General features: G+C 44.4%; 1 long non-coding RNA gene across 1 annotated transcript; it reads right to left on the reverse strand.

The window, feature by feature from the left end:
* Positions 1 to 1512: 1512 nt before the first annotated feature.
* Positions 1513 to 7295, reverse strand: LOC116102579. Its single transcript, XR_004123231.1, has 3 exons — positions 6890 to 7295; positions 2381 to 2576; positions 1513 to 1721 (listed from the first exon to the last, which is right to left on the reverse strand). It is a non-coding gene; the product is annotated as an uncharacterized LOC116102579 (long non-coding RNA).
* Between the last annotated feature and the right edge of the window lie 1129 nt (positions 7296 to 8424).

Raw genomic sequence — 8424 nt, forward strand, 5'->3', positions numbered from 1 at the left:
CCTTTGCACAGAACCCAGACAGTTCCTCTTATGCGTCCACCAGTTTTTCTTATAAGGGTTGGTTTGAATCTCCCTTAACATGTTTTAACATGTTTAATCTCTTAACATGTTTTGATCATCTTGTTTAAGGAGAAGTCTTGGCTCCTTAATGCCACAAGGGTATCTGGGAGGCCTGGAGCTCATATGAGGCAGAAGACGACAGAAAGAGCAGAGGCCTTGGACGGGTTCCCAGCTCTGCCAACTTCTTTACTCTGTGACTTGACCAAGTAGCTGCAAAACTCTGGTCCTTCATTTCCTCAGCTGAAAACTGAGAGAACATTGCTAGGGCTCTTTTAAGAAGTCTCTCGTAACAGAGAGTGTTGTAAAAGCTGATTCAGATGTGAGAAATTACGAATTACCAGTGTGGTGAAGTCAAAACACCAGGCTAAATGTATCAAGCGACTGCTCTGTAAAAGAAATTGATCAAACTTCTTCATATTTTTAGACTTGGTTTTCCTCCTTGAATCTCAGGAAGCAGGTACTGTTATTGCCCTCGTTTCCCAGGTTAAAAAACTGAAACAATGCCAGTCATACCTCCCCTGAGCAGGGGTGCCAGAGCCAGAAACTGAACCCATGTCAGCTGATTTTGCTACTGAGCTGGGCAGTCTTGGTTGATCCTTGAAGAAGTTTCGCTTCTCTGTTTTATATTGGAAAATTCCTATAACTGGGTCATCCTTGAGATCCTCATTGAGAAAGTAGCTATGCTGTTTCCCCCTTCGAGATTGGTAGAGCTAGCTAGCGTGGTAGGCCACTGTGGACAACTGACAAATTAAGAAGTCAGTGAACATTGCTATCTCCTTTTCTGAACCCCAGGAAGGAGAGGGCAGCTGTGTTTCTCTAAGTCTTGGCATAGCCTAGAGTGGACATGAGTCGGGAGGGGCAGGAAAGGGGTGAATGGGTGGATGGGAAGATGGAATAAAGATAGTTGAGTGCTTGCTGTGCGAACAGAAGGACTCGAATTCAGTTACCAACACAGATGTAAAAAGTCAGGTACCTCTATTCCAAGAGCTAAGAGGATAGAGACAAAACAATCCCTGGGGCTCTCTGGCCAGCCAGTTTAGTCAACTCAGCAAGCTGCAGGCTCAGTGTGAGACTCTGTCTTTAAAAATAAGATCAGAGAGCACAGAAGAAGAAATGCGTTGTCAACCTCTAGCCTCCCCATGCACATATGTGTAACATGAACCTGAACATGCATGTTCACACACAAATGAAGGAACAAAATGGTTACAAGTCTTGACAAAGCCTAAAAGAACATAATCAGGTGATCATTGATCACAACAGAGACAGTGACAAAGGGGCCCATGAGGCAGTGTTCTAGAATGATTAGATAAATGAAAACCTGTGTGGGTGGGGGGGTGTGCTCTGCATCTCCTGACAAAGGCAGGAGGGTTGCTTTTGAGGATGAGGGCCAAGGGAACTCTGGGGAGGTTTTACTTGAGGTAAAACAAGGGAATGACAGTGGTATTGCTTTTGCCCAAAGGCAAGCGTTGCATGTACATGTAACTAATAAGTACGAGGAGAATGTGGTAAGGCCTAAACAATTCTAGTTTTCCCCTCCCTCTTTGCCCCTGTGGTGGTGGTAGTTGAGGGAGGAGAGAAAGCTGGAAGCCTCTCTTTTCATCAGGGGGAAAAACTGTATGCCACAGAGATGGGTTGGAATCAACACTTCAGCTTCTCTTTTCCTACAAAAAAAAAAAAAAATTTTAATTTTAACATGAAAATTTGATGAGCAAATATGCAGCCTTGCCTGGGTCGATATGAGCATTTCAAACGCATTTACTGTCATTACTGAGAGAATCTCCAGTTCGTGGACCATTAAGACAAAGCACTGAGGACATTAAATACATCATGCCTAGGGTAACCATTCTGCGGGCATTGTGGGAAGAGATGCTTTTCCTGCAAGTGGTGGTGGTTGGTAAAGGGATGTTTCTGGAAAATGGCCTTGTTGGGAGGGACAACAGCTCATCAGGACAGATAACTGAGGGAAAGAAGGGGAGAAGTAGGATTTTGTGTAAATCCAGCCACAGTCTTCTTTCTGTGTCACCAGTCAGCTGAGGGATGGATTTGTTAAAATATTATTAATGGTGCCCCTACTATGTGTTCTCAGTGTGTTCCATGCATGGACTATTTCAGAATTAGCAAATGGAATAAACCCCTCCCCCAGAGGGATTTGTTACATTCAGGTGGTGTAAAATTGTTATAGGGAAATATGTCTCCCCAAAATGCATAGGAATCCCTAGGCACCCAAGTGGTAGGATGAACAGACCGGGCCTGAAGACATTCTCTAGGAGAAATGGGGACAGGGGGCTTGGGCATTTGTTATAGCCCATCTGTGACTCACAAAAAGATGGCCATCTGTGAGCCAGCAAGCCATAGGTCTCTCCCCGGAACCGTGAGCCTGGTTGCACAGCTTCCAGAATTGTGTGCAGATAAACCTCTGTTGTTTATCTCACACTGGCTGCATCCTTTGCCATGGAGGACACAGATCGCTAATAAATATGTATTTCAAATCACAGGATGCTACCTGGTGGGAAGTCCTGTGGAGGAATTGAAGGAAAGGAATAATCAAAATGCTGTAAGTGGGTTGTAGGCAGGGAGAGGCTGTGACTCTCAGTAGTGACTCTAAGAGACCCCCACTCCACCCCCACACTCTGAGCCAAGCCAAAGGCTAGCCACACACCGATGATAAGAGCCCAATTTTCTGCAGTGTTATTTTTTTCACCAAGTGTCATCAAAGGAAGCTAACCCTCCAGCTCCACTTGTCACCAGCAGAATGACATCAGGCCAGTGCTTCACACATTCTGATGTACACTGGGATTGCCTTTTAAGGACAATAAGATGGGGCCGCCTCATGAAAATCTGATTCACTAGGTCCAGCTTTAGCTTGGGAATCTGCATTTCTCGTAAGTCCCCTGCTGCCACTGCTGTCACTACTGCCACTGCTGCCACTGCCACTAGACTGGGTCCTCATGTGAGAACCTCTGCACTCTATAATAAAACCCATATTGCCTTCGTTTCTCAGCTATGAACTGGGAATGCTAATTCCTCCATTACAGGGTGGCCATTAGCCTTAGGACACCCAGTTCTCAGCAAGTGATTGCTGCTGCTGCTGCTGCTGCTGCTGCTGCTGCTGCTGCTGCTGCTGCTGCTGCTTTTGCTATTTGAGTCTGTCAGCAAAGACATAGTGTCACATGCCCTCTCTAGGAGAGAATGCCCTGGGCTAAGCAAACAGGCTTGGCAGAGATGGCCCCAGTCTGCTCAGGAGTTAGGGCTACCAGGTGTTTGCTAGAGATAACAACAGGATGAGTAGAAATGGAAATCTTGGCTTCAGCTTAATGGGGAATGGGCAGGTGAGGGAGCTTGATGGGGTGTCTGAGCAGGAAGAGGGGACATAGCTGGAAGAGAAAGAGTGCCTATCCAGGGCACTGTGTGCATCTGCTGAATGTAAATGTGCACCGAGATACGAAGGACTTCCGTGAGCTGTGACAACATGCTTGGTTTTAACCTGAAGTCATGAGGGACCAATGAAGGATTTATTCAGGAAATCATATAAGTGCATCAGACTCCTTAGGGGAACACTGCTTGAAATGGCACGGAGAAAGCACTGGAATAGAAAGTTGTGTCTGAAAGCTGGGAGACAAATATCACAGATTATGATGGGGAGGGCTGGGAACTTTCATAAAGACCCTGTCTGGGAGAAACTAGCACTTGTTTTGTTGTTGGTTTGTTTGTTTGTTTGTTTTTGTTTTTGTTTTTCAAGACAAGGTTTCTTTGTATAGCCCTGGCTATCCTGGAACTCACTCTGTAGACCAGGCTGACCTTGAACTCAGAAATCCGCCTGCCTCTGCCTCCCAAGTGCTGAGATTAAAGGCCTGCACCACCGAAACCAGCAGAAACCAGCACTTTGTAATCCAGCCCACAGTTTGATTAATAGATGGCTCTGGCTTGAGGCTAGGTTTTACCCAAATGAGAACAGCTTCTGCTAAAGTGTTTGCCACAAAAACTTAAAGACCGAGTTTCCATTTCTAATACCTATGTCAAAGCAAGACGTGGTAGTATGAACCTATAACTTTAGCACTAGAGCTAACTCACCAGCCAGGCTAGCCAACGGGTGATCTCCAGGTACATAGAGAGGCCCTGTCCAAGTAACAACACCAGGGAGGGAACAGAGATAGAGGAAGATGCCCAACATCAATCCCTGGCCCACGAGTGCATATGCCCACAAGTTCATAGTCCCACGAGTGCATATGCCCTCACACTCAAGTGCACAAACACATACTTAGAAGATGAACTTTGATATGTTCAAGGCTGATACCATCTTGGATCATTCTGGAAAGCTCAGCAAGCTGAAAGACATCCTATTTTGTGGAACAAGATACAAACAGCACAAGTATATGACCCAGCCACAAACTAGAGTTTCCCCCTTCTGGGAACACATTCGACCCTTCTTGGCTCCTTGTGATTGATCTTTACAACTTCTTGGATAAAGTTCCATATTACTTATTCCTGGGGCCTAACACATAGCCCTTTTCCCACTTTCTCTGGGCAGCTTTCTCAGATTCTTGCTGATTCAGTGAGTTGTCTCCTCCTCTGGATTTTTTTCCCCAGAAACTCATTCATCTCTGCCGCATTTGGTGTTTTATATTTTAATGCGCATGTCCATTGTCTCTTTCCCTCTTATTTATTGCTGCATGCTGGTAGCTAAAAGTGAGCCTGCCGGTAGAGTGGGTTGTCAGGATGAGTGAGTGAAGGAAGGAAAGGCATCAGGGGGTGTGTAGAAGAATCAAGATTTTCCCTTATGATCAAAAAGAAGCCCTGGGATGGTAGACTTTATGTGATGACTATTTTCCAGAAGTCCCAGGCAGCTGAAGCCTTAGGCTTATTCACCACTTACCTCAACAGTCGTACCTTTCCAGGCTCTTCTCCTCAGCTCTTGGTCCCCACCCTGTTCTCCCTGGCCCTGGGCCAGCTCTGCTTTGTTTTTGTGGGAGCTCCACCTGGCTCCAAAATACAGTGAGACATACCTCATTACCTGCTAAAACAGAGTACAGATGCTCTGGGCCAAAACAAACACTCACATCCTTCTGCCACCAAAGCAGGACTAGGGAAAAGTCACAGAGAAGAGTTTGCCTCATGCTGGCTGCTACATCTATGGGCGTTCTTTGTCTCTGAATTCCTTCCCAGAAGGAATGTGCACTGACCACACAGGAAACAGGCTCTTTTCAAAGCCTTGGGAACTTAAGAGTTCTAAGCCTACAGTCTTCCAAATGATGTTCATTTGACAGCTAGACCTGAGTTTGTAACATCGAAAGTGGTTGACATTTACAAAAACTTTTGGAAGTCAGTGCTAAAATAGGACCAGAGCTGAGATGTATTCATTTGTCGGTTCACTTTCAATAAAATCTTAGTGGTCCCTAGGAGAGACCGAAACCAAGATACCAACTCACCGTGGAAGCCACAGTCTGATCTTAGCATCATTAGTGTAAAGATGATCAGGATTCTTCATTCTGAATTGGGTACTTGGGAGGATACCCAATAACTGACCAGAATGAATAAGTAAATGAACAAATAGTAAGTATCCAAATAAAGTCCCTACATCATTATGCAGCATCATTGATGTTCAATAAAATGTTTTTACAATTTTCTTTTCCCCACCCAATAACTTTTTATTTAACTTTGACTTCTCTTCTACAAACTTTGGAGACCCTTTCTTTTTCCTCCTACTGTTCTAGTATCATTCCTGTAGTCCAGGCACTTTCTTCTAGGGCAAAAGTTCCTGGATGAACCTTTGCAAAAAGGGTTGATCTCTGTCATTTGAGCATGTCTACCTTCTTGAAAGTGGGTGGCCTAGAACAGGCATTGAGAAAATATACAGTTGGGATTGGACCTTTTAGCCTCTTTGAAAGGATAACATGAGAGGATGTATTGTAAATCCTGTCACGTGAATGGAAAACCAAGAAGCAAGTCTCTCCAGTGACCTTTCCACTTAGTCTCCCAGTGGAAGAGTGAGAAACGGAACCTGGGTGTGAGAAGCACTCTGGGGGTTTCTGGGGTTTCCACTCATCTCCTGTCTGTTCCTCTCTGGCACCTTGGATCACAGAACACAGCCTTTGTTAGAAAAGTTTGCTAGTAGATCTGAGAACTTGTTCCCCAATGACTGTGGAGATCAAAGAAATCCCTTTGTATATGGGAGTGACAGATTCTTTATTTTGCTCTTGATGGAGCGTGTGTGTCTGTGTTTGTGTGTGTGTGCGTGTGTGTGCGTGTGCGTGTGCGTGTGCGTGTGTGTGTGTGTGTGTGTGTGTGTGTGTGAGAGAGAGAGACAAAACTGGAGTGGAAGGGTGGAACTCAGGGAGTTAAAGAAGAGACAGGGATAGTGCAGAAGTAGGCCAGCTACAAGGTCCACTAAGTGAAGCCCAGTGAGGACACTCTTTCCCAGGCACAGTGTGTGCTCATCTGTGGAGACACCATGGAGATATTTTCTTTGTCTTACAACAATTATTGGATGTTATCTGATAAAATCTAGATTTCAAGCTCCTCTTAAAATTGTAAAATTGTGGAAGGCGGAGAGATAGATCAGCAGTTACCTGCGTTTCTGCTCTTAAGACCCAAGTTCAGTTCCCAGAACTCATATCTGCTGGCTTAACCTGCATATCCACTTCGAAGGAATCTAATCCTCTAGCCTGGCCTCTGAGCACTGGATGCACTTGGTATACATTCATACATACATACATACATACATACATACATACATACATACACACACACACACACACACACAAACACACACACACACTCAGGCACATTCACATACATAAACATACACATACATGTAAAGTAAGCAACAAACCTTTTATAAAATCTGAAATTGGTACAAGCCAGGTGATTGGTGCTATCTTGTATCCCTATGGGGCTCATGCATTCTAGTTTGTCATAGTCCTCACTTTTCCCAGATGTTCTGCATGCCTCTCTGGCCGTCTTCACTCATGAGCATTACCAACTTGGCACTACTTAGCTTCTGATTGGCAGTGAGTGTTTGAACCAGAAAGAAAGTGAGGACTGAAGTAGCAAGTCTTGCTCTTAGCCAAGAGCTCCCAGGTACAGATCAAGTACTGTGACATCACTAGGCTAAAGTAGCATCATTCCCATTGTAAGACTGATAAAACTCAGCCTCAATTAGGGTCAGTGTCATGACCATGGCAACCAGCAAGTAGGTTGTGGAGCTCAGACTGATCCTAAACTCTAAACCCTCTCTGAACTGTGCCAAGCACTCAATAGCACTCCATGCTCCCACACCACCTCTGCCTCTAGCTTTAGATTTGCTTTGATTCTGAACTTGGATGCTGACCCAGAAGGTCTAGTTCATTTGCATATTAATTGAATGTGGTCTGAGAGAAGGGTCATCAGTTCCAGAGCACAGTCGAAAGGCACATTTTTAAAAACCCTAGACAAGCCAATGTGTCATTTGCTGGCTCTTGACTAAGGGAAAAAGAAAGAGAAATAATTAAGTTGCCTGAGTGTTTGGACTTCACTGTTCAGACCACTAATTGCCAAAGGCAGTAGACTGATCATGGAGAAAGACAGGAGTTCTGCTTTACCACATCCAAAGCCCCTATTGGTTGTAGACATGACAAAAGAAGTTAGAACTAAGGAGGAAAGTGTGTGTGTGTGTGTGTGTGTGTGTGTTTGTGTTGTGTTGGTGGTTTGAATATATTTGGCCAAGAGAGTGGCACTATTAGAAGTTGTGGCCTTGGAGAAAGTGAATCGCTGTGGGGGTGGGCTTTGAGACACAATGCCTAGCTGCCTGGAAGCCAGCAGTCTTCTCCTAGCAGCCTTCAGATGAAGATGTAGAACTCTCAGCTCCTCCCATTCCATGCCTGCCTGGATGCTGCCATGCTCCTACTTACATGATAATAGATCAAACCTCTGAACCTATAAGCCAGTCCCAATTAAATGTTGTCTTTTATAATTAGCCTTGGTCATAGTCATAGGCGTGTGTGTGTATGTGTGTGTGTATTTAAATGTGTGGATATATATATTTTGAAAAATGTGTTTTAAGTCAAATTCTTTAAAAAACCTGGATCTCCCTGTCACAGGGACCTGGGGAGTCCCACCATTGCTGCTCACTTTGCTTTCCAATCAGGTCATGATTTCTGTAACAAGTGTAGGAAGATCTTACCATATGTCTGAAACTTCAATATTTTTACCTTCTCATCGGACCTGTAGTCATGCTTCACAACAGGGCTTCTTAAACTTTTCCCACATGAGACACCTTTTTCACCCGAGAAATTTCTATGTTATGGGATACACATGTAGAAAATGCATTTACAAATCAAGCATTTACTGATGATAAATCATAATAAATTTTATTTTGAAATAATTATT

The sequence above is a fragment of the Mastomys coucha genome, unplaced genomic scaffold, assembly GCF_008632895.1.
Source record: "Mastomys coucha isolate ucsf_1 unplaced genomic scaffold, UCSF_Mcou_1 pScaffold21, whole genome shotgun sequence".
NCBI classification, from domain to species: domain Eukaryota; kingdom Metazoa; phylum Chordata; class Mammalia; order Rodentia; family Muridae; genus Mastomys; species Mastomys coucha.